This window comes from Magnolia sinica, chromosome 6, assembly GCF_029962835.1.
Source record: "Magnolia sinica isolate HGM2019 chromosome 6, MsV1, whole genome shotgun sequence".
NCBI classification, from domain to species: Eukaryota; Viridiplantae; Streptophyta; class Magnoliopsida; order Magnoliales; family Magnoliaceae; genus Magnolia; species Magnolia sinica.
This window is the reverse complement of record NC_080578.1, coordinates 51402261-51427209: the sequence shown is the minus strand read 5'-3', so window position 1 is coordinate 51427209 and position 24949 is coordinate 51402261. Positions and strand designations below refer to the sequence as shown.

Sequence of the window (24949 nt, the reverse complement as noted above, 5' to 3'; positions counted from 1 at the left end):
ATGCCAAATTAAAAAGTAAATGTGAAATTAAAAGAAAGATAGCACAATCAAATAATAAAGAAGCACAAGTAAATAGCAACCTCAAATGTACTAATCTTTAAAGGTTGATACAAACTTAGTTCTAAGGATAACCTAACACCAAAAACCGAAGGCTTATGGGAGGACAACCATACTAGAACGTTTGTAAGTATAAAAAAACCCAAACCAATAATGTGGCAAAGGAAATAGTAAATAAAATAAGTTAAGTTATTACAACATTTCCACAAGTGCATAAAATAAATTACACCATTCACCACAAATGCTTAAAATAAATTATAACATTCACATACATAAGCACATTCAATCATCCACCACAACTTCAAAAATTATAGTGGTTCGCTTGTGTGTACACCAACTATTAGAAAACAGCCACACAACTACTCCACTCATAATATTCACTCCCTCGGGATATTAGCATTCACTATGAAAAAAGGTTTTTTAAGGTTTACCTTAAAACCTTCACAATTGTGTCTTTGATTAGGCTTAAACAATTCAAAAAACCCCACACTCTGAGATTTTCTGGATTACTTCAAACAAACAAAAAAGAGATTTTTCTGGCACAACCTCAAAAATCAAAAAGATACATAATTGTAAATGATACTTATCTGGAAATTCTCCTTTGAAGGGGCCCAGTAGAACCGATTCGATGTAGACGAAGATGTTCAATGTCTAGTCTCACAAATGAAAAGGTTCTAGTTCTAAATGATTTTTAATTAAATCAACCTGTGCTAGCTTGATTTGATTTTGATCTCAAGAAAGGGGAAAACTCAAATCCCTTCATAATATAAGATTAGAATGAATATCGTAAAATTAAATTACAAAAGCTAATTAAAGAGAATCTAAAATGAGCACAAAATAGCTTAATAAATTCACAAACTTATCTCTCAGAGTGGTGTCTTTATTTCACTTTTAATGAATGAATAAACTTTGAAATTTGTGCTTGATTTATAGGTGAAAATACTGTTCACTCGATTGGTCTAAGGGTTGGTTCAACTGGTCGAAGGACCAACAAAATTTCAAATTTTCTAGTATGATAAGATAAGGTTGTTACTCGATTGGTCAAGTGGTCTACTCGACTGGTCGAGTGAGACCAGAAAAGCTTTTTGGACTTTGAGTCAAGCCTGCACGACCAGTTGAGCACCGTTCACTCGATTGGTCAAGCAGTCTCCAGGACTGGTTAAGAGCCCAACAAAAAATTTTGAAAAATAGCAACAAATCTTGGATTGGTCGAGAAAACTCTTAGACTGGTCGAGTTAGTACTTGGACTAGTCGAACAAGGTCTAAGACTAGTCGAGAAAATGACCTATAAACAAATGAAAAGACCTACAAAGAATATTTAATGAATATGACACAATCTATGGTCAATCTAGGGTCATCTAAACCTGTTTGTGAGTAGGAATAATTGAAATATCATTTGCTTCCAAATCTTAAATACTTGAGATACTTGAAGCTTGAGTTCAATCTCTTGAACTTGAGCTTGAGTCACGCTTGAGTTCTTGAGTCTTTAGCGTATAGTAATTGAACTTTAACCTTGAACTTGAGTTCTTGAATTTGATCTTGAAGCAACACTCTTCACCTCAACTTGAAGATGTAGGCAAGTTTGATGAAAATCCAGAGAAAAATGTACGAACCTGATCACTTCAACTCGAAGCATGATGCAAATACTAAATGGTTTGACACAAGAAAATTTGACAATGCAATGAGTGCTAGATTTACATATAGCATTTATAATCTCCTCGATGAATAACCTCGCAAGACGGTCCAAAAACCAAATCACATGAATCGTTAGAAAATGTGCCGACTTTGTCAGACGATCCACGATAACCCAGATGGCGTCACGACCGCGTTGAGTCCTCAACAACCCTATAATGAAATTTGTCAACATGTGCTCCCACCTCCACGTTGAGACGCTCAACGACTGCAATGGATTATGGCGTATCTGATGATCAGCCTTGACACGCTGGCATGTGTCACACTCAGTCACAAAACTGGTGTCTGGTGCTTCATCCCCACCCAAAAAATATTATGGCCTCATATCTCGACACATCTTCATCTAGCCAGGGTGGATGAAAACCACGGTCAATGTGCCTCAGTCATAAGATCTTTGTGCAATTCAGGAATATCCAGGACATATAATCGGCCTCTGAAGCAAAGTCCACCATATGAACCAATCTGCCAATCTGCTTGCTCTTCGGATGCGGCCTTTGCTCGGTAACCTTATAACAATTCGTTTATCTACTGAGCCTCTATCACCTCGTAACAAGAGAGGGTTGAATCGATAGGCTCGATAGTTGAATGATATAAGACTACAGACCAAACTCGAAGTCATACTCTAATATGTCCTCGAGCATCCTCAACTCCTGAATCATCATGTGTGCCACCAGGCCTTGTGGCTAACGACTGAGGGCATCCGCCACCATGTTTGCCTTGCCTGGGTGGTACTAGAGATGAAAATCATAATCCTTCAGGAGCTTCATCGAAAGCCTCTGCCTCTTATTCAGTTCGGACTGAGAGAATAGGTACTTTAAGCTCTTATGGTCGGAGAAGAGCTTGAACCTAACACCATAGAGATAATGCCTCCAAAACTTCAGTACGAAGATGACTTCTGCCAGCTCAAAATCATGCGTGGGGTAGTTCAACTCATGGACCTTGAGCTAGCAAGACGCGAAGGCCACCGGTTTCCCATACTGCATCAGGACAGCACCCAAACCAATATGCGAGGCATCAGTAAAAACCATGAATCCATCACTCCCAGAGGGAAGAGTGAGGATAGGTGTGGACGTCAAACAGTCCTTCAGATCTACGAATGCCTGGTCACATGCATCGCTCCAAACAAACTCTGCACCCTTTCGAGTCAACCTGGTCAACGGGGCTGCAATACGGTAGAAACCCTCAATGAAACGCCAGTAGTAGCCTGCAAAACCAAGGAAATTGCAGATCTCCAATGCATACATGGGCTGGCCCCACTGACGCACTACCTCAACCTTCAAGGGGTCCACTGTAACATTCTCCCTCGTCACCACGTGACCAAGGAATTTCACCTCCTCTTTCCAAAACTCGCATTTCTACGGCTTCGCCTATAGTTGGTGGGCACGGAGAGTCTGCAATGCAATCTCCAAATGTTGTACATGCTCCTCACGAGTCCTCAACTATATCAGAATGTCGTCGATGAATACCACAACAAACTAATCGAGATATGGATGGAAGACCTCGTTCATTAACTACATGAAGATCGTGGGCACATTGGTCAGTCCGAAGGACATGACCTGAAACTCAAAATGACTATAACACATCATGAAAGTTATCTTCGGCATGTCCTCCCCTCAGACCCAAATATGATGATAACCAGAACGCGGGTCAATCTCCAAAAAGAACTGTGCACCCTGCAGTTGATCAAATAAATCATCAATCCTCGGGAGCGAATACTTGTTCTTAATCGTAACTCGGTTGAGCTCGTGGTAATCCACGTAGAGCCTCAATGAGTCATCCTTCTTCCTAACGAAGATTACTGGTGCTCCCCATGGTGAACTACTTGGACGAATGAAATGCAACTCATGCAACTCATCTAACTGCTGTTATAGCTCTCGTAACTCCATTAGTTCCATACGATACGTGGCCTTCAAGATTGGCACGGTACCGGGCATAAGAACAATCTGAAATTTAATATACTGGTTAGGCGGCAATCTAGAAATCTCCTGAAATACATCAGAAAAATCACGAACCACTGACGACTGATCAATACTCGCTGCTATGGGCTCCTCTACTACGCATGACACGAGATAAGATAACGGCTCTCCTCTGGGCTCGACAATGAATTGGAACTGAGGCAAGCTTAGTATAAAGAATGTCATTGTCCTCGCAGAGCAGTCCAAGATGGTGTGGTACTCGACAAGTCAATCCACGCCCAGGATAATGTCAAAATCTAATATTGGCAATACAAACAAGTCAGAAGGAAAAAAGATATCACCAACCAGAACGGGGTAAGATGAGCAGAAGTGGCCTAACACTATAGTCTTCACCAAGAACGTCGATATAGTCAACCCCTTATGAACGGACTCTATCTGCAATCCAGTTGAACGGTGGAATCCTTCGGACATAAAAGAATACGAAGCACCAAAATTAAACAAAACCCATGCAATACATGCAGAGATCGGAAGAATGCCCTCAATGACTACTTTAGATGACTGCGGGTCCTACTGAGCCGCGTAGAACCTAGCCTAATCTATCTAGGGAGGTGCCTGTCCCCTCTAAGGGTGATATTGCTGCTGGTGTCGCTGAGGCGGTCGAAACTGTTGCCTCTATTGTTGAGGTCTTGGAGGCTAGTGCTAATGCTACTGCTGAGGGGGCCCCGGTGGTGGGGACTACTGTTGCTGCTATTACGGATGCTACTGCAGTGCTCTCAACTACTACTGCTACGCTCGGGGACACTCCCACCTATGGTGTCCTATCCCACTGCACCCATAACAGGCACTGGGAAGCTACCTCTGAGTCGTGTCAGGGGTGCCACTGGTGCTCTAGCAATTGGGTGGCCTGTGCACCTCTACCGCTGATGACACTACTGCTACTACTGGGAGCTACCGGAGGGAGCCTGCCTCTTCCAATCTCTCTTCTGATCTCGATCACTCTATGCGCCGACCCACTCAGTATCATAAATCTGAGCCCTCCGTACTACCACTTAAAAAGTTAAGAGCTCATGCCCAACAACATGGCCTTGAAGACCATAATGCAACCGATTCTCCAAATGGCGGGCCTTCCACTCCTCATCATCAACCAAATATGGCGCGAACCTCAATAGCACTATGAAATGATCTGCATACTGTGCCACAGATATGTCTCCTTACACCAAGGTCTCAAACTCTAATGCTCGATGCCGACGAATGTGGTCGAGAAAGTATAGCTGGTCGAATTGGTCAATGAAATCCTCTCATGTCCAGATGAAATCAGGCCCTATAACATGGGTAACGGAGGTCCACCAATGCTCGGCCTCACCCTGGATAAGAAATATGGCTAACCGGACCCGCTACTGGGTCATACAAGCCATTATATCAAAAATTTTCTCCACCTCGGAGTGCCATCTCTCACCTACTGATGGAGCTGACTCGCCTAGAAAATGTAGGGGATCGAGCTGTCAGAACTCTCGAAGAAGGGCGCTTGGGCACTCCTTCTCTACCTAGGCTGGTGAAACAATGGGGTGCCTGCCTGCCCTTGAAGGGCGACCATCACAGCCTGCAACATATGTTGTATATAGGAAGCACTCACAGGTACAGTCGGATCCACACTGATCTCCGGTGGAGGAGCGACATCCTCAGGATGGGGAGCAGGGTTCTTTGATGGTGGAGTGGGAGTCGCAGGTGGTAGAGCGGGAGTCGCTCAGGTCACTCTCTTGGGCGGCATGTCCAATAGGAAAGAACAAAGGTTCCTATCAACCTTGAGAACTCTCAAAGGTACGTACATTAAGGAACAAAACCAGAAGGTTACACACTTGAGACCTAATTGTCCTAAACTCATAGTAGATATGTGATGTTGTCCTTAGTTATTCCCAAGTTATGCTATGATACCAACTTCTGTCACGCCCCAAACTCGAAAATCAGGCTCATAAAATTTTCGATCGTCGAATTTAGCACCGACAGCCTCCATAGTACCCCATTCTCAGACCCTGACAACCATATACTAGGTTTCGATCCTAGGATCATATGAGGAGGATTTTTAATGTGAATTTATTTCGTAATAAGCATAGCCATAAGCATAACCCACAAACAATAACCAAGACACAATCACAAAATCCACTATGATGAAAACTTTAAGGTATAATGTGCATAAAGGGAAATACAAAAACAGAATCGGAAGCTCTAGAAGTCTGCTGCATACTCCAATTTTAATGTTGTTGCGGCATCCTAGCATCACCTGCACGCATCAATCGTGCATAAGCTTATAGAAAGCTTAGAGGGTGGTGAGAGTGCGTGTCCAATATAAGCATACTCAGAATATAATATCAGAGTAATACAAAATATGTTGACGAATCCATGAATACTATCAATCCTACGAAGGCTATGTGATGCAAGGCATGAATGTTATCCGCCGTATCAAGGCCATGCGATGTAAGATGTGAATGATGTCTGGCATACTAAGGCTATGCGATGAAAGATGCAACTCAAGTATGCCAGTCCTCATCTAAAACAACATGACAATACAACTCATCTCTAGATGTCAAGTCTCAGTACAGTTCTTATGCTGGACAATTACCGGGGTCTAATACACTCTACACCAGCTTGCCGCTCCTATCCGAGCACACAACTAGGTAAGTAGAAAAGACCTCACTATCCACCTACCAATATCAGGCCTGGCTCATTGATAGCGGACCCATTCCTCAAGTTGGTCAAACTCAACCAAGATATTGCCCCCTCACTTAGGCGGGTAAGGTCACACCCCATTTCAACCGGCCACGACACAGTGGGAGATGAGGCTTACTGTTATACGGCCCTCGTACGCTCATGTATCCACTCGATCTCGACGTTGAAGTCATCCTCTGGTACCATTGGGTTTAGGGATTTTCACCTAGGGACATCTATGACCGCCCGATGCTAATAAAAGTATTTTCGGTATCCAATCCGACTCTCCACAATGTGCCTATGGAGTTCACGGCCCTGATGTCGCTAAGGCGTATAGTAACCATATCACACAATGCAAGATGCATAAGTCATACAATCCAGTCATGCATCAATCCTACACATACCGTATGCTCATGAGGGACAACACCGCCTAACAAGGGGTCCCATAAACAACTTGGCAGAAGGCATATGCAATGGTTAACCTCATATCATCATGAGCATGCAGATGATGCATATGGGCATGTATCATGACACTATGCTGTCACATAATCAATATTGATAATCGGCATAGATAATTGGCCTATATACAAGGCAAGGTCCATAGATGAACAACCGATCTAAACTATGATATAAAGATCGGCCCTCGACCGTGGATATATATCAATTCCGGTAGCATAGAGTCTATGGCGAGGATGAATCATGCAACATCAATGGGGCCTAATAATTTGGATTAACCCACTAAGAGAATGATGAGAATGGGCCAAACAAAGGCCTAAAGGAAGGTCACAATGTGGACATTTAACCATCATTGCCCATCAATGTGGACATTTAACCAACATTGCTCCCAAGGAGCGGCCCACATAAAGCCACACATATAGTGGGCCCATGGCCTCACACAAGGGCCTAATATACATCACCATGGGCCTCATACACATCACAATAGGTCTCACTCATGGGCCCCATATGCATCACATTGGGCCTCACTCATGGGCCATATATACATCCTATCATGCCTTACTCATGGGCCTCAAATACATCATACTGGGCGTAATCATATGGGCCTCATATATATCATGTCAGGCCTTGCATATGGGCCACATATAACCATTTCGAGCCTCACTCATAGGCCACAAGTACATTATATTGGGCCTCAACAGATCGGCTGCAAGTACATCACATTAGGCCTCATGGATGGGCTACAAATACATCATATTGGGCCTCACGGATGGGCCACAAATACATCACATTGGGCCTTAATGGATGGGCCACATGTACATCAGTGGGCCGTATCAATGGGCCGCATCATCTACACCATTCATTTATTTTAAAGATCATTTTAGAGCATTTTCCAAGAAAATGAATCATATCGATAAATCATCCGGACCATATCACAAATAATAGTGGAGATAATGATTTCCACCCTTAAAATTACCCGGGGTCCACCATAACGTTTATTTTCCATCCAATCTATTCATACGGTCATAAAGACCTTAATTAAGAGGAAGAATAAACATCATATTGATCCAGAACTTCTGTGATCCCTAAAGGATTTCAATGGTAAGTGTTCAATTCTCCATTGTTTTCTGCAGTGTAGTCCACCTAATAGATCTGCCTCATTTTTAGTATGAGGCCTTGAGACGAGCTCACAGGTGGATGAACGGTTTAGATCTAACATAAAATGGCACCCCGATGCTAGTAACAGTACTTCCGGTATCCTATCCGGCTCTCCATGATGTGCCTGTGGAGGCCACGACCCTGATGTCGCTAAGGCATATAGTAACCATATCATACAATGCAAGATGCATATGTCATACAATGCAGTCATGCATCAATCTTGCATGAATTGTGTACTCATGAGGAACAACACCGCCTGTCAGGGAGTTCCATAAAGAACTTACCAGAAGGCATATGCAATGGTCAACCTCATCTCATCATAAGCATGCAGATGATGCGTATTGGTTTGTATCATGATGCTATGCTATCACATAATCAGTATTTATAATTGGCATCGATAATCGGAAACAATAATTAGCCTATATGCAAGGCAGGGTCCATAGATGAACAACTGATCTAAACCATGATATAAAGATCGGCCCTCGATCGTGGATATATATCAATTTCAGTAACACAGAGACTACGACGAGGATAGACCATCCAACATCAATGGGGCCCAATAATTTAGGTTAACCCACTAAGAGAATGATGAAAATAGGCCTAACAAGGCCTAAAGGAAGGTCACAATGTGGACATTTAACCATCATTGCCCATTAATGTGGACATTTAACCAACATTGCTCCCAAGGAGTGGCCCACATAAATCCATACGTATAGTTGGCCCATGGCCTCACACAAGGGCCTAATATACATCACCATGGGCCTCACTAAAGGGCCTCATACGAATTACAATGGGCTACATCTGCATCACATTGGGCCTCACTCATGGGCCATATATACATCCTATTGGGCCTTACTCATGGGCCTCTAATACATCATACCGGGCCTCATCATATGGGCCTCATATATATCATGTCGAGCCTCACATATGGGCCACATATATACCATTTTGGGCCTCATTCATGGGCCACAAATACATCACATTGGGCCTTAATGGATCGGCTATAGGTACATCACATTGGGCCTCATGGATGGGCCATAAATACATCACATTGGGCCTCATGGATGGGCCACAAATACATCACATTCGGCCTCAATGGATGGGCCGCAAGTACATCAAGTGGGCCGCATCAATGGGCTGCACCAATGGGTCGCACCATCTACACCATTCATCAATTTTAAAGATCATTTTAGAGCATTTTCCAAAAAAATGAATCATATCGACAAATCATCTGGACCATATTACAAATAATAGCACAGATAATGATTTCCACCCTTAAAATTACCATGGTCCACCAAAACATTTATTTTCCATCCAATCTATTCATACGGTCACAAAGATCTGAATCAAGAGGAAAAACAAATATCATATTGATCCAGAACTTCTGTGATCCCTAAAGGATTTCAATAGTAGGCATTCAATTCTCCACTGTTTTCTGTAGTGTGATCCACCTGATAAATCTGCCTCATTTTTAGTCTTAGGCCTTCAAACGAGCTCACAGGTGGATGAACGGTTTAGATCTAACACAAACCTCGTGATCCAGCCCACACATCGATGGACGGCGTGGACACAAAATACATACATCAATGTGAGGTCCATGGAACTTGTTGACATCACCAGTAGTTATATTGCTAGTGTGGATGGATGGTTTACATACATGTGGCGTCCTTACAAATGGACAGTGTGAATGAAACACGTATATTAGGGTAGGCCCTTGATCTAGATGGTATGAATGAAACATATACATCAAGGGCCCCACATCTAGATGGACGGTCTGGAATTAAAACATATCAATGGTGGGTCCCACAAAATTTGGTAATGTCATTACAACAGCTATATAGCTGGTGGGTGGTAGTTCCAGCCAATCCACTTCCAAAAATGTGGGTCCCACGTGGGGCCCACCATATACATTTGATATACATATAATATAATATTATATTATTATTTACATTGTTTTAAGAACTCCAGCATCCAGCGTCTAGATACATGGACGGCTGGATAAAATACATACATTAAGATGGCCCACCATCTAAGCAATGGATGGTGTGGATTCACACTTACATCATGGTGTGCCACGGATGACCTGGATAAAATACATGAATCAGGTGGGTCCACACATGTGGCCCACTAGTAGCTTGTACAAAGTTGATATTTGTATTATCCCTTCATTGAGGTTTACCCAAATGGGCAGCATTGTTGCCGCTAGACGGTCAGTAGGGTGGCCCCTGCTTAGTGGAGGGTCTGGATCAGGTCGGCTAAACACAATCACAAGAGAGAGAGAGAGAAACAGTGTGATGGAGGGGCCCCACCACTATAAGCCTCTCTAATACATACATCAATACATACATTGAGATAGGTCCTAAATGGGATCCATACCATCAATTGGTAGGTCCCACTTGGTCTATCACAAAAACCGAAATCTAATCTTACAAACACCCACCTATATCACTCTTCCTTGGTCCCTTAGCTTCCTTAGCTCCTATGCTCAATCTTTGATGGTGGATGATGGAGCTTGGATGGTGGAGATGAGTGTTTTTGGGGTAGGGAAGTGGGCCACCCCCAGCTCTCTTGGAATAGCTTGGACGTTGTCTCTCTTAGGTTGTTTGGGAGGGAAGAGAGGAAATGAGAGAGAGGGAGAAGTGATGGGATGAAAAGGTGATGGAGTGGTGGGTGATGGTGTAAGGAAGGGATGGGTGGAGAGAGTGAGAGAGAGTTGACTTTGGGAATGTGAGAGAGATGGGTAAGGTATGAGTTGCTTGTACTTTTGATAGGATGTGTACTTGATTGATTGATCTGATGGGTTGTAGAGATTTTCTTGGAATTTGCAACGCGCAACATTTTTTCTCGAAAAAAACACAGGCCCATAACTCATGGCCTGTGTATCGCATCAATGCATAAGATGCGACGTTGGAACCACGACGACGGTGTGGTCATTAGGGTATAAGTCTCGGGTTGAGCCGACTCTGATATAAGGGATGCGACTTACGGTCACGTACAAATGCTATATATGCGTCGTGGGTTGCCAAAATTTGACCGGGAGGACCGTGGAAGTCTACGGAATGGTACGACCTAGGATACGGGACTTATAGCTTGAGGTTAGAGGATAGAGGCACTTCATCAGTTTAGGGCAACTCTTCAAATTGTGGCCTCCACCAGTTAACTTCAAATACCGGTGCAGTATCAAGCATGACAACTATCTCCCTAATCATGTCATCATCAAAATCATGGGAGTGGACTAAGCATATCTCTAGAGGATTAGAGGATAAGGTCAAAGGTGTTCTATCTTCCACGAAAGAGTCAATCATGTTAAGTCATAGAAATCCTTATCATCCTCTAATTATCCGCCTGTATTGAAAAAAATATTTAGCTTAATGTCATATTCCCGAAAGACATACTCATGACTCCATTCCTGCAATTAATGATTGCGTTTGAAGTGGTAAGGAATGGGTGACTAAGAATGACGGGAATCTGAGTGCTCGTGTTGCTAATGGGTTCTAAATCCAGGATGATAAAATCTAATGGGTAGTAGAATCTGTCAACGTGGACCAGCATATCCTTGATTCTCCCTCTCGGTACATGAACTAATTGATCAACAAGTTGTAATGTGGTTAGGGTGGGTTTTAATTCACCCAAACCTAATTGTTTGTACATTGAGTAGGGAATCAGATTTACGCTTGCTCCTAAGTCAAGAAGTGCGTGCTCAATTCAGTAGTTCCCGATTACACAAGGTATGTTTGAGCTACTGGGGTCTTTGAATTTCTATGGCACATCTTGTTTAGGATGGCACTCACTTTCTCAGTTAAGAAGATTTTATTTTAAATATTTTTATGTCTTTTGGTTGTACACAAAATTTTCAGAAATTTAACCACATCTAGTAGAGGAATATTGACCTTCACTTATTTCAACACCTCTAGAATGTCCTGAGAGTTAAAGAGAGGTTTTGGTGCAACCATCTGTTGGGGAAATGGAGCAATCAACTTTCCCTGAAGTTTCTGTTCCAATTCTTTTGAAGCAGTGCTAGGTTTATCATTGTTGTCCTCTTCTGGGTCCTTAAGCTTTTCAGCCCTTACCGGAATAGATTTGTCAGTTATCTTCCCACTCCTAAGAGTGGTGATAGACTTTGCTTGCTCCATTTGATTTGAAGAGCTTGGATCACTTATTTTATATTGTTGTTTCGGATTGGGGAAAGGTTGGGCTGGAAGAATCCCTTTTTCCCCAATTGAATTTTTTATCTCACGCCCTTGTATGGCTTTTGAAATGTCTTGAAGGGTTTACAATATACCTTGAGTGACAAGCTCTTGGTTTTGAATATATTTTAGAACCAGATCCTCTTGAGGTTTCACTTGATTTGGAATTTGATTGAAAAAACCTTGAGGAGTAGCATTTTGTCCATTCCTCCAACTGAAGTTTGGATGATTTCTCCAACCGGAATTTGTATTGGAGGTAGGTCCATTGAAAGGTCTTTGGTAATTATTCACGGTATTAGATTACTCATTCAGCACCTCTTGAAAGGCAGGTATTGTTAGACAATTTTCAGCTGCGTAAAGGTTGCAAGAACAGATACTGCAAACAGTTTCCTTAACCTTATCCTTCTTTAATTCCATGGCCTCGAATTTCCTTATGAGATTAGTCACTTTAGAATTGATATCATCATCCTCTTTCAGAAGTTATAATCCTTCCCTTTCCTTTGATTGAGTGGGCCTAAAAGTGGTGCTTGATTTCGGGTAAGTGTCACATGATTGTGCATTTTTAGCAAGTTTGTCTAAGTAATCCCACACATCATCGACATTTTTATTCATGAATTCTCCATTACACATTGTCTCAACCAATTGGCGCATGGAAGATGTCAGTCCATCATAAAAAAAAGTGTGTAATGTGCCACGTTTCAAAACCGTGTTGTGGGCATGAACTGACAAGATCCTTGAACCTTTCCCAACATTGGAAGAATGTTTCATCCTCCTTTTGGGCGAAGTTCATGATTAACTTTCTAAGGGTGTTTGTTTTATGATGTGGAAAAAATTTCTTTATGAACTCCCTTATCATATCATTTCATGTGCCAATAGATCTAGGACGTAGTGAAAGCAACCACGTCTTAGCTTTCTCTTTCAAAGAAAAAGGAAAGAGTTTCAGTCTGACCGTGTCCTCAGATACGTTTGGAAAATATAAAGTGGCCATGATCTCATCAAACTACTTTAAGTGCAAATATGGACTTTGAGATTCAAATCCATGGAATTTTGAAAAGAGTTGGATCACCCTTGGCTTGATATCCATGTGTCCCGTATTCTATAGAAAAACCATGCATGAGGGTGTGCTCACCCCCGCTAGTTGTAAATAATCTCATAAAGTATGAGGCGGGGGTGCTTGATGCACCTCATTTTCATCTTGGACTTCCCCAACCCTAGGTTAAGTTAGTCCTTCTGGTTGATTAGCTAGTTGATTTGCGGCTATAACCTCAATTAACTATGGGGATCTCGAGTGGTGTCTAGTCTTGCGATGGATAGTTAACCCCTTAACCAATCCTCCTTCAGTCAAGAGACGTCGAGTGTTGTCAAGGACCCACTTGGGCTTGAAACACTCGCAGCCCTCAATCTCAGATTCTATCCTAAACTTAAAAAGGAAGAAAAGAAATAGAAATCTAGAAATAAAGAGAAAAGAGTTGGAAAGAAGTTACCAAATTAGAATTTCCTAAGTTAAAAACTTGCAAAACAAAATAAAACAAGTAAGTTTCTAAAAATAGAAAGTCTAAAATTAGGAAGTTCCTAAAAAAAGTAAACTAGTTTCTAAAGAAGGAAAACTTCTAAAAACCAAAAATAGAAAGTTTCTAAAAACTAATTAGGAAAGTTCTAAACTTATAATTAGAAATTATGTTAATTTCTAAAAATAAAAGAAATCCTAGAATTACAAAGTTTCTAAAAATAGAAAATAAAACCTTAATCCTAAAAATAGAAAAAGTAGAAAAATTAGAAAGAGATTACCAATTTAGAAAGTCTATATCAGGTCCTACAAAACAAGAAAGTTAGGTTAGTTTCTAAAACTTAAACAGAAAAACCTAAACCTAAAATTAGAAAACCCTAATCTTAACCTAATTCTAAAACTAGTTAATCTTAAAAAAATGCAACCGTCAATCCCCGACAACGGCGCCAAAAACTTGTTCACTACCCCAAGTATAGTGTTGGGAGTTGTTTGATGGCATTGAAGATGTCCTCAATTGCAGTTTGATGTAGTCAACAATGACATGTGATTTTCCTGTTTTGTTTCTATAAGGCCCGTATCCTAGTCTGTACCATTCCTTAAATTCATGCGATCCTCCACATTAAATTTTGGTAACCCACGACCTGTAAACAATATTTGCACGTGACCCTAAGTCGCATCCTGTAGATCTGAGTTGACTCAACCTGAGATTTTTACCCTAGCGACCGCGCCGTCGCCGCGATTCCAACGCCGTATTTTATGCACCAATGCAATGCCCAGGCTAGGAGTTGTCGACCCGCATATATCTTGAGGAAACGCTGCACATTGCGAATTTCGAGAGATTCCAGAGAATCTTTAGCCATCTTTCACATCATTAGTCAAGTACACAACACATGCCTTTCTTTTCCCCCATGATAAGCAACACTATCATAGTCAACTCTCATGTCACCCATCCCTCTCTTACACACCCACACTCTCTTACACACCCATCACCCTCTTAGCTATCACATCCCCTTTCTCTCTCATTTTCTCTACCCATCCCAAGCAACCAAGGAAAGAATGACAGTCCAAGCAAGAGAAGCTCTAAGGAGAGAAAAGACCCAAGTGCTAAACCCATCTTTCCCTACCTCAAATCTCTCATCTCAACCCTTCAGTTGTCAACATTCTCCATTAAAGAAGAAGCCTAGGAGTTAACGAAGCCAAAGAACCAAGAAGAAGATCCAACAGTGGGTGATCTTAGGTTTAGATATTTCTTTCATTCATGAGACAAGCAGGGCCTACCGGTTGATGGTAGGGACCCCATTTTAGGCCCTAGGTGTGGCTAATGGCCCACCATGATGCATATATGAATTCCATGATGGGGCCATTCTCCATAGACCCCATCATGATGTTTATTTTGATTCCCATAGTAAGAAGGTCATCTAAACCTTGCAATTGTTGGTGGGAAAGGGATTTTCACTATTGATTTATATTAGTGGGCCCACAAGAATTGGAACCCAAGATGATGTATGTATTGTATCTCTAAGGGAGGGCTCATAGTGGCGGAGCCCCTCTCATCCACACGTCTCTCTCTCTCTCTCTCCTCTCTCTCTCTCCCTTGTATGCTGGCCCACCCATGTGGACCCCACATGTATGCAAATATGATATACCCAGACCATTCATTAAGTGGGACTATCCAGCTGGCCCAACCTTGCTAGCCATCCAGTAGCTATCTTGGCTACCTATTTTGGATAGGCCTGGATGAGAGGAAAGCACTAATATTAGCTTGATCATGGCGTTGTGGGCCACGTGCTCATGGACCCCACCTCCATGATTTGTATCGGTGCCATCCAACAAGCCAACAGGGCCGTCCGAGATGCTACTGGACAGCCGTCCAGTAGCCGTGGGACTTACCATAATGTATTTTATCCACGTTGTCCAGTAGCTGTGGACCTCATGTGATGGATGTGTATTACCCACACCACCCAGACCATCCAGATAGTGGAGCCCTGACATATGTGTTTCATCTAGATCGTCCAAACGGCCCACCTGGCTGTCCATCTGGACAAGCCTGGACGAAGGGAAAAACCACAAATAGCAGCTGGGTCTCCCAGCTGGTGGGCCACCCACGTGGCTCCACCTGATGTATATGTTTTATCCTACACTGTCTAGTACGCTAGATGGTGGGATCCACCTGCTGTAAGTGTTTTATCCATGCCGTCGAGCATTTGGACGTGGGAATTACTTAATGTAAGTGTTTTATCCACGTCGTCCAGCATCTGGACGTGGGACCCTTGTGACGTATGTGTTTTGTCCATCGTCCAACATGTGAATGCTTATTAAGAGGAATAATTGATCATAGCATCATTTGAATGCCTGTTATGAGGAATAATTGATCATAGCATATGCCATTGAGTTGAGATGTTTATGGGACTCCCTGTGAGACAGAGTTGCCCCACATGATCGCGCGGTATGTGCAAGCTTGATGCACGACTAGATGGTATGACTCATGCATCTCGTATCTTATGTGACATGATCATTATATGCCCCAGCGACATCAGGGCTGTAGCCTCCACAGGCATATCATGGATGGTTAGATTGGATACAAAAATTGGTTCTAGCACCGTGGGCACATAAGATGTCCTTGGGTAAGAGTCCCAGAACCTTTTTGGTACTAGGAGATGCTCTAACGTCTAGACCAAGTGGCTACATGAGTGCATGAGTGCCGAATACTAGTAGGTCACGTCTCATACTGTGTCGTGGTTGGTTGGAAGGGGGTGTGGCCTTTTTTGCCGAAGTGAGGGGGTTATAAGCTAGGCTAATTTTGACCAGCTCGCAAATGGTTCACTATCGACGAGCCGAGTAGGTATTGGCAAAGTACTGGGCAGGCGGGTAGTGAGGTTTATTCCACTCGCTTGGCTATTGGGGCTAGAGAGGCGGCAGTCAGTGTGGATTGTACTTGACCCCGGAGATATCCTAAAGGGGAAATGTACTGATATATACACTTGATATGAGGACCGGCATGCTTGCGATGCATCTTCCATATGACATTTGGCTACGTAGGCCTTTCATTGCATTGCCTTCGTATGGATGATAGCATGCATGGACTTGCCAGTATTTCTGCTTACTCTGATATTGTAATGTCCCAAAACCAGGAGTCGAGCAAAGGCTCAACTCTCGAGATCCGTTGCATCACTTATGCAACATAGATAATGATGATTAAATGTTGTCCATATTAGTGCATTAAACATGAATGGAATTACACTAAATCAGCATATCATACTCCATAGAGAGAGATAAATTAAGCAAGTGGAAGGCTGTGAGAGATATATAAAGTATAGGCGTTTTTCACAACCTTCAGAGTATGAGTGTGTTACTAGGTTAAATATATACATGTTTTGTTCCAAAATATACAAAATGACAAAATGTGAATGTCCAACTAAATCTTATAGTCCCTGTAATCCCATCAATTAGTACATGGTCTACATGGACCCGCCTGATAGCTGAACATAGGAGAATTCCTTCTCGTCGTCTATGAAATCCCAATCAACAGCATAGATATTGTCGCCACCTACATCTACAATAGAGTTTGGTTGGTGTTTTAAAACGCTATCCCAGAGTGGGAGTGAGTGATCAACTCAGTGGTACTATAAGGCAAAGGTTAACATGTTATCAATTCAGTCAAGCAGCAATGATAAAGTAGTACAACAAGCATTTTCTAGCTACTTTGGTTAATGCAAGGTTGATATGCAGTAATGATGCATGCCCTCTCCTACACTCTCTCAGCGACACCATTTCACAGTCACACATGCTTCTCCCACTATGCCTTCATCGCCAAAGCACAAGCAGTGCGGTGCATGCACGTGTTAGCCGAGTTCTTAATTAGGCTTATTCGTACAGTAGATTCAGGAAGCTAAAGTACCTCCTTTTATATCATTTACTCAAATAATGATCTATCTATCAATTCTAGTTAATCACATATAACAGGCAAGTTATAGGGCAACATCACTCCCAATTGAAAAGTAGTGAATAGGCAAGTTCAGGTTGCTATGGAGAGGCTCATCACCTCAACGTAAGCTTAGTTTATACTCACGGTCACTATGAAAATGCTCATCACCTTAGCATTGGTTGACAGCTTGAATACAGTGTCACATACCAAAGGAATTCAGCTCATGAGTTTTGGTTGCTCACTGGTCACTACGGGGAGGCTCGTCACCCCAGCGTAGGCCAACAGCTTGACCACTGTGTCCTATACTACCATGCTCGGCTCATGAGTCTTAGTAGATTGTGGTACCATGGTTGAAATAGGTTTTACATTAGTAAGTGGTACGTTAGATTCAAGCAGTAGCGTCCATATATGGTAAATACATAATAGGCCAATCGGGTTACATGACAAGTTCTATTAGTACAAGCACACGCTAAATTAATCGACATGGAATGCATACACACTCCTCGTGACCTAACCACTGCCGATAATCACCGTACAACTCGAATTCATTGAACGTATCCATTGTGGCGAAACTAGTTCGGCCACTTGATCGGAAACAGTTACCGATTGCCTGGACTGCATATTAGTCCCAATCATACTCAAATATAATAGGCAATCATATGTGATAGTCAAAAAAGCATTTAACAACCAATTCAAATATAAATGTCCTTTGAGCATTTTAGTAAACTCATAGTGAACATATTATCATACATAGGCATTTCATCCATAAATCATGTAGTAGCAAGATATGGTGCATGAAGGAAACTGTAACTATAGATAAGGTAATTGAGAATCCTATCTTGACACCCTCATTAAATACATTTCAATAAGCAATTTTTCATTCAGACATTTTATCAAACACTTAGACTACGCATTTCAAAATCCATATAATAAATTAGTTATAACATATATTATGGCAAATCCTTTCACAAAGGAGTTATCATACGTACAACAAACATGAATTCTAGATTAATAGTCATGGAAAGAATAAATCATAACTTCCTATTCACTCAAACATTTCAACAAACACGTCGAGTGCATTTAGTATACAACCTAGTTTACACATGCATGATATATCGAAAATGTCGTAACTAAGATCATATGGTAGCAATCAAGTCAGACATAAATCATTGCTGACATTGAAAGCCTTGAAAGCCATAACCTAAATGTTTATAGTCTGCACCGTTCATCGGTACGCTTGTTACAAACTAGGTTCGTACACCACGTCTCTGTCTACGACACAACGACTACCTAAACATTGAAATAGGTTAGTTATTTCACCGATTTGTCTATTTGGATTCCTAAAACAAATTAGGGTTAGGATTTCTTATGTAAAAATGGAGTTGAAACAAGTTGAGTAGGTAGACGTAAAGGCGATTCAATGAATGGAGTAGCAGAAGAGGAGAACTGCAGCAAACTCCCAAGGTTTCCCATCGATCTCCACTCTTTCCTCCTCTTTTCTCTCTTCTCTCTCCTAGGGTTAGAAAAAATTCGTATGGAATGAGAGAGGAGTGAGTTTAGGACATTATATAGGCCTAAAAGTGATGTCAATGGCCCTAGGGCCTTGATATACTTAGGTTATAGCCAAAAGGCATCTGTTTTGGGCCAACGAAGCTCATCTGGAGCTCCATTGCTCACATACGGTCTAAAGAAAGTTCCCTCACAATGAATCTATACCAGGTTAAGGTTTCGGTCTGATAGGATTAGTGGATTGATCGTGGAGGACCCGTTTCAGTTCAACGGTCATCATCACTCAATCAGGGCCACAAGTATACCAATGGGTGTAGGAAAATTTTCCTGATCCAAGGGTTTAGTTGGGTCAGAATCTAACGGTCTAAAACCTTAAATTTGGCCTGCAAGCGAAAGGCCTAATTCACTTAAATTTGAGTTCATTTTCTAAAGATATTTGTGTTTCTCATACACTTCGCTCTAGGCTCAAGTTGTGCGTTTCTGGATAATATTTAGATTCGATTCCCGTGATGCTTGTCAAGCCTAGTATGGCGGTCATAACCTTATAATTTTGAGATAATCAGAATTTCGACGCGTGGTACAAGTCCGATGTGGAGTTTCAATGTGCTCTCGAGAGCAACATGGTTTTGAGATTAGTCATATGTTTCTAGTAATGTTGAGTTAGCGATTCTAATGGTTTTGGGTCTTGGAGTTCGTATAAAAAGTGGTTCGAGTAATTCTCCAATTTAAATCAGTTTAGTACTTAATTAAACGTTGCCTAAATTCTAAAGAATTCGGTCCTTAGTGATTTCTGCCTGAGGTGGTACTTGGGTCTTTGTACGGATTTTTTCGAGATGTTACAATCTGCCCCCCTTAAAGAAAAATTTTGTCCTTGAAATTAGTACCTTTTCGTAGTCATCGAGAATCTGAGGGTAGTTCTTATGGAACTCGGCTTCTGTCTCCCAAGTAGCCTTTCGTCATTGTGGTGTGTCCACAATACTTTCACGAGTGGAATAACTTTGCTGCGTAGCACTTGTTCCTGCATATTTAGGATACGCATCGGTCACAGTACATAAGTAGCATCTTCACTCAACTATACCTGTTCCCATTTGAAAATGTGGGAAGGATCAGGAACGTATTTCTTTAGCATCGATACATGCAATAAGTTGTGCACACCTGCGAGTGGTGTGGGCAAACCGAGACGGTATCCCACCACACCCACTCGATCTAGGATCTGGAATGGACCAATAAATCATGGCGTGAGTTTCCCTTTCTTGCCAAATTGAAGGACTCCCTTCATGGGAGAAACCTTTAAGAATACATAGTCCCCAACCTCAAACTCTAATAATGTCGATCTTCTCAGAGGTCACCTGTACTAAATCTGGGCCAATCAAGCTTCTCTCAACAACTTCTGCCTAACAATGCGGTGCTTGACACGGACGCCCATACAGTGCCTCATAAGGAGCCATGTCAATGCTCGCTTAAAAGATGTTGTTATAAGCGAACTCTGCATAAGGAAGATAGTCATCCTAACTGTCTTTGAAATCAAGCACACATGCCCGCAACATGTCTTCTAACACTTGATTTACTCGTTCTATTTACCCGTCATTCTGTTGGTGGAATGCGGTACTGAACTTTAGTTTCACCCCCATCACTTCTAAGATATGAGTCCAGAAGATAGACGTGAGTTGCATGTCTCGATCTGACACAATCTCCATAGGAACTCCATCCAGACGTACTATCTCCTTGATGTACAACCTGGCCAAATCATCTGTTGAGTTTGAAACTCTAATAGGGAGAAAATGAGCCGATTTCATCAATTGGTCCACAATCACCTAAATGGAGTAATGTCCCTTCCTCGTCTTTGATAACCCTGAAATGAAATCCATAGAGATAAAATCTCGTTTCCATTCAACTATAGGCATGGGTTGAAGTAAACTAGGAGGTTGGTGATGCTCGACCTTGACCTATTGGCATGTAAGACAATGGGACACAAAGTCTGCTATGTGGGCCTTCATGTTGTCCCACTAGTATGAACATTTCATATCTCGATATGTCTTCGTACTACCAGGATGCATCACCATCTTCAACTTGTGAGCGGCTTCAAGAACTTCCTTTCTTAAGTCATGAAGGTTTGGAACGCATAGGCGACCACGATAATGTATACTCTCATCTGAACCAACTCCCCATTTGGACTTTTCGTTGTCAGTTGCCTGCTCTCTCATCTTCAACAACTATTCATCTTCTCTCTAAGCCACAATGATTGGTCATCGATAAGTGGCTGCACATGAATATGTGAGACGCTCTCGAACGGCTCCTCTACTGTAAGCCTCTGCTCGAAGTCTCGCACAAATTCTACCATATTTCATTCCTCTATCATTAGCGGTGCTGCAAATGCTATCGTCTTCTTATGACTCAATGCATCTAGCATAAGGTTGGCCTTGCCAAGATGGTAGGAGACCTCAAACTTAAGTCTTTCAAGGTTTCCATCCATTATCATTACCTCATATTCAGGTCTCTCTGTGTGAATATGTATCCGAGGCTCTTGTGGTCACAAAAGAGCTCAAACTCCTCTCCATAGAGGTAATGTCTCCAGAGCTTTAATGCAAAGATGATGGACGCCAACTCCAGGCCGTGCGTAGGGTAGTTCTCTTCGTGTTTCCTTAACTGTCGTGATGCATAGGTAATCACTCTGTTCTTCTGCATAAGAACACAACCGAAACTAACACGGGACACATTAATGTATATCGTATATCTAACCCCTTGTTCTGACAATACTATCATAGGGGTAGACGTCGACTTGTCCTTCAATTCCTGAAAGGCTTCTTCTGCCTTCTCATTCCAGGCAAACTTAAGATCCTTTCGAGTGAGCTGAGACAGCATTCTGGCTATCTTGGAGAAGTCTTTAATGAATCGCCGATAGTAGCTAGCAAGTCCCAGAAAATTCCTCACTTCTGTAACCGAAGCAGGCTACTCCTAGTCCTAAACTGTGATCACCTTAACAAGGTCCACAGCTATTCCTTCCTTGGACGCCACATGTCTCAGGAACTTGACTCTTCTTTTCAGAAGTCGCATTTCTTGTACTGAGCAAACAATTGGTTCTTCTTGAGAGTATCAAAGACTGCTCGCAGGTGCTCCTCATGATCTTTCTGACTCTTGGAGTATATCAGGATGTCATCTATAAATACGATGATGAATCGATATAGATATGGCCGAAACACTTGGTTCATAAGGTCCATGAATACGACTAGTGCGTTTGTGAGTCTAAACGACATCGTAAGGAACTTGTAGTGCCCAAAGCTGGTTCTGAATGCTGTTTTCTGCACGTCCTCTTCCCAGACACATAACTGGTGATACCCTGACTATAAGTCAATCTTTGAAAAATATTGTGCCCCTTTCAACTGGTTGAACAGATCATCAATCCTGGGCAGAAGATACTTGTTCTTCATTATCACTTGGTTCAACCTACGATAATTAATACACAATCGTAGTGATCCATCCTTCTTCTTCACAAACAACACAGGTGCTCCCTAAGGAGATACACTCGGTCATATGAAGCCTGATTCTAACAGATCGTCCATCTGTCTCCTCAATTCCTCCATTTCACATGGAGGCATGCGATACGTCGGTAGCGAAATGAGTGTTGCACCAGGCACAAGGTAGATAGTAAAGTCCATCTCTTGCCGAAGAGGTAGTCTAAGTATTATCACGAACACGTCCGTGAAATCTCAGACTACAGGCATGTTCCCAAGTGTTGGACCATCAACATTCTCTAGCAAAGTAGCATAACAACTAATGCGGTAGTACCAACTGACCTGAACTGAAAAATTAAAGGTCATGCCCTCAGGTACATGGGCTGTCACCACTCTAGTATCGTAATCGATCTCTGCCTTCATCTCGATGAGCCAATCCATACCGAGGATGACATCGTAATAATATAGTGGGGCGACAATCAAGTTAACAATTACTGTCCTACTTCATAAGTCTATCGAGCAACCCTTATAAATCTTTGTAGTGTCTGAGAAGGTTCCTATAACGGTAATGAGTCTCGTCCTAACCATAGGAGTAGTTCATAATACTAGTCACTTGATTGCTGTGCATGATATTATTAAAATAGTAGACCTAGTGTCCACCAATAGGAAGACTGGTATACCATGGATATGTGTTGTGACTTTAAAAGCTAATGGTACTATGGTTGCTATCTCAAAAGCCTCAACTACAAGTGAGTGCACCCGAGCTTGTTGGGGAGGATTCAGTTACGCTACCATAAGTCATTGAGGTGACCTAAATCGAGGTGCGGCTGGCCGGTACGATAGCTGTGCAGGCTTGCTGATCGTAAAGGTGGAGCTAAGATAGGTTGCGGCATCTGATGATTGATCTTTTGAGAAGGGGCGAAGCCATTGTCTCTCATCCTGGTAAAACAGTAAGTGTCAGTATGGCCAAACCTCTTTCAGTAGGTGCACCACAAATCTAGTCACCTTGGCTGGGTTGATGGAACTGTAAGTCTGGGAGGTGAAACTATACGTAGCCTCTTGCCAAGGAACGGTTTGCTCAGTAGATCAAGTCGAGGCCTCGGACCCATGGGTACACATGTACGGGATAGTATATCCCCATCTTGCTCAGCTCGCAGGGACATGTTCACCAGCTCAGCATAGTTGGGAATGCTAGCATAGCACATCTTCATACGTAATTCAGGTTGCAGACCCTCAAAAAATTATCGCATTCACATCAAGTCGTCTACTAGTATCAAAGGAACGTATCTAGCCAGCTTCGTAAATCGGTTCTCATACTCTGTTACGGCCATCCCTCCCTATCGAAGGCGAAGAAACTCTCGCTTCTTTTCATTGTGGTAGGTGAGGGGGAAGTACTTCCCATGGAAGGGGGTCTCAAAAGCTTCCTACGTCCATACATACCCAGCAGGAACTATCCATAGGATGCTGTCCCACCATAGATTAGCCTCCCTCTTGAACATGTACGTAACCAACTCAACCTGCTTTGCCTCAGTGTAGTGCAGCGACTTCAACATCTTAGAGATGCGGTCAAGCTAGTACTCGGCCTCCTCGAGTCTGTGAATACCCACAAAAGTGGGTGGTTAGAAGTGCTGGAATCACTTAAATCAACCGTTGGCATTCATGTTCCCAATAGGGTGCACAGGTGGTGCAGGTAGGGCCACGCTCATGTTTTGGGCAAGGGCCCCCATGATAGTGGTCCAAATCTGTTGCTGCTACTACATCTGGAGCATCATCGACTCCAATCTATTAGGAGGAGAAGCCGCCTGAAGCATGTGTGGCGTCGAGGTCGATGCACGGTTCTGTTCTGTAACCGATGGTGCACTAGGTGTTGGCCCATTTGTAGGGCCAGTGGCCGGTAGAGAATTCAGCATAGTCTCGTGATTCGGGCTCAAAATGGGGTCCGTATGGCTATCTTTTAGGGGAGGTGCCTCGTCACTCGATTCGCCAAGTGTAAGATGTGCCGTACTCCGGGTGGCCTTAGGTGATATTCCCTATATATAACATAGGGTGCAACATATGTGAGATTCGGAACAAGGTTACTTAATTTGCCAAAAATTCCACACAGTCCATAACAAAGGAAGCTTCATGCATTTCATTTAACAAAATTTATCATAATAAATGAGATTTAGTCTTACATAGATCATGACAGAAGATGCATGTGAGATAATCTAAACAAAACTTTAAACACTAAAACACACCAACAACTCTACCATACTACTACGCCTATCAAGGCTATAGCATAGAAAGCAAGAAAATAAAGAAAACCAAAGATGACTACAACATATGACTAGTCGTCCGACTTCGGTGATGGTGGAGTACCCTTGTCCTGCATGCAGTATAGGAGGGTC

At 42.4% G+C, this 24949-nt stretch overlaps 1 non-coding gene across 1 annotated transcript; it reads left to right on the top strand.

The window, feature by feature from the left end:
- The first annotated feature begins 12870 nt into the window (after positions 1–12870).
- On the top strand, positions 12871–12977 carry LOC131250394 (small nucleolar RNA R71). The gene has a single exon (XR_009173319.1). It is a non-coding gene; the product is annotated as a small nucleolar RNA R71 (small nucleolar RNA).
- The last annotated feature ends 11972 nt before the right edge of the window (positions 12978–24949 follow it).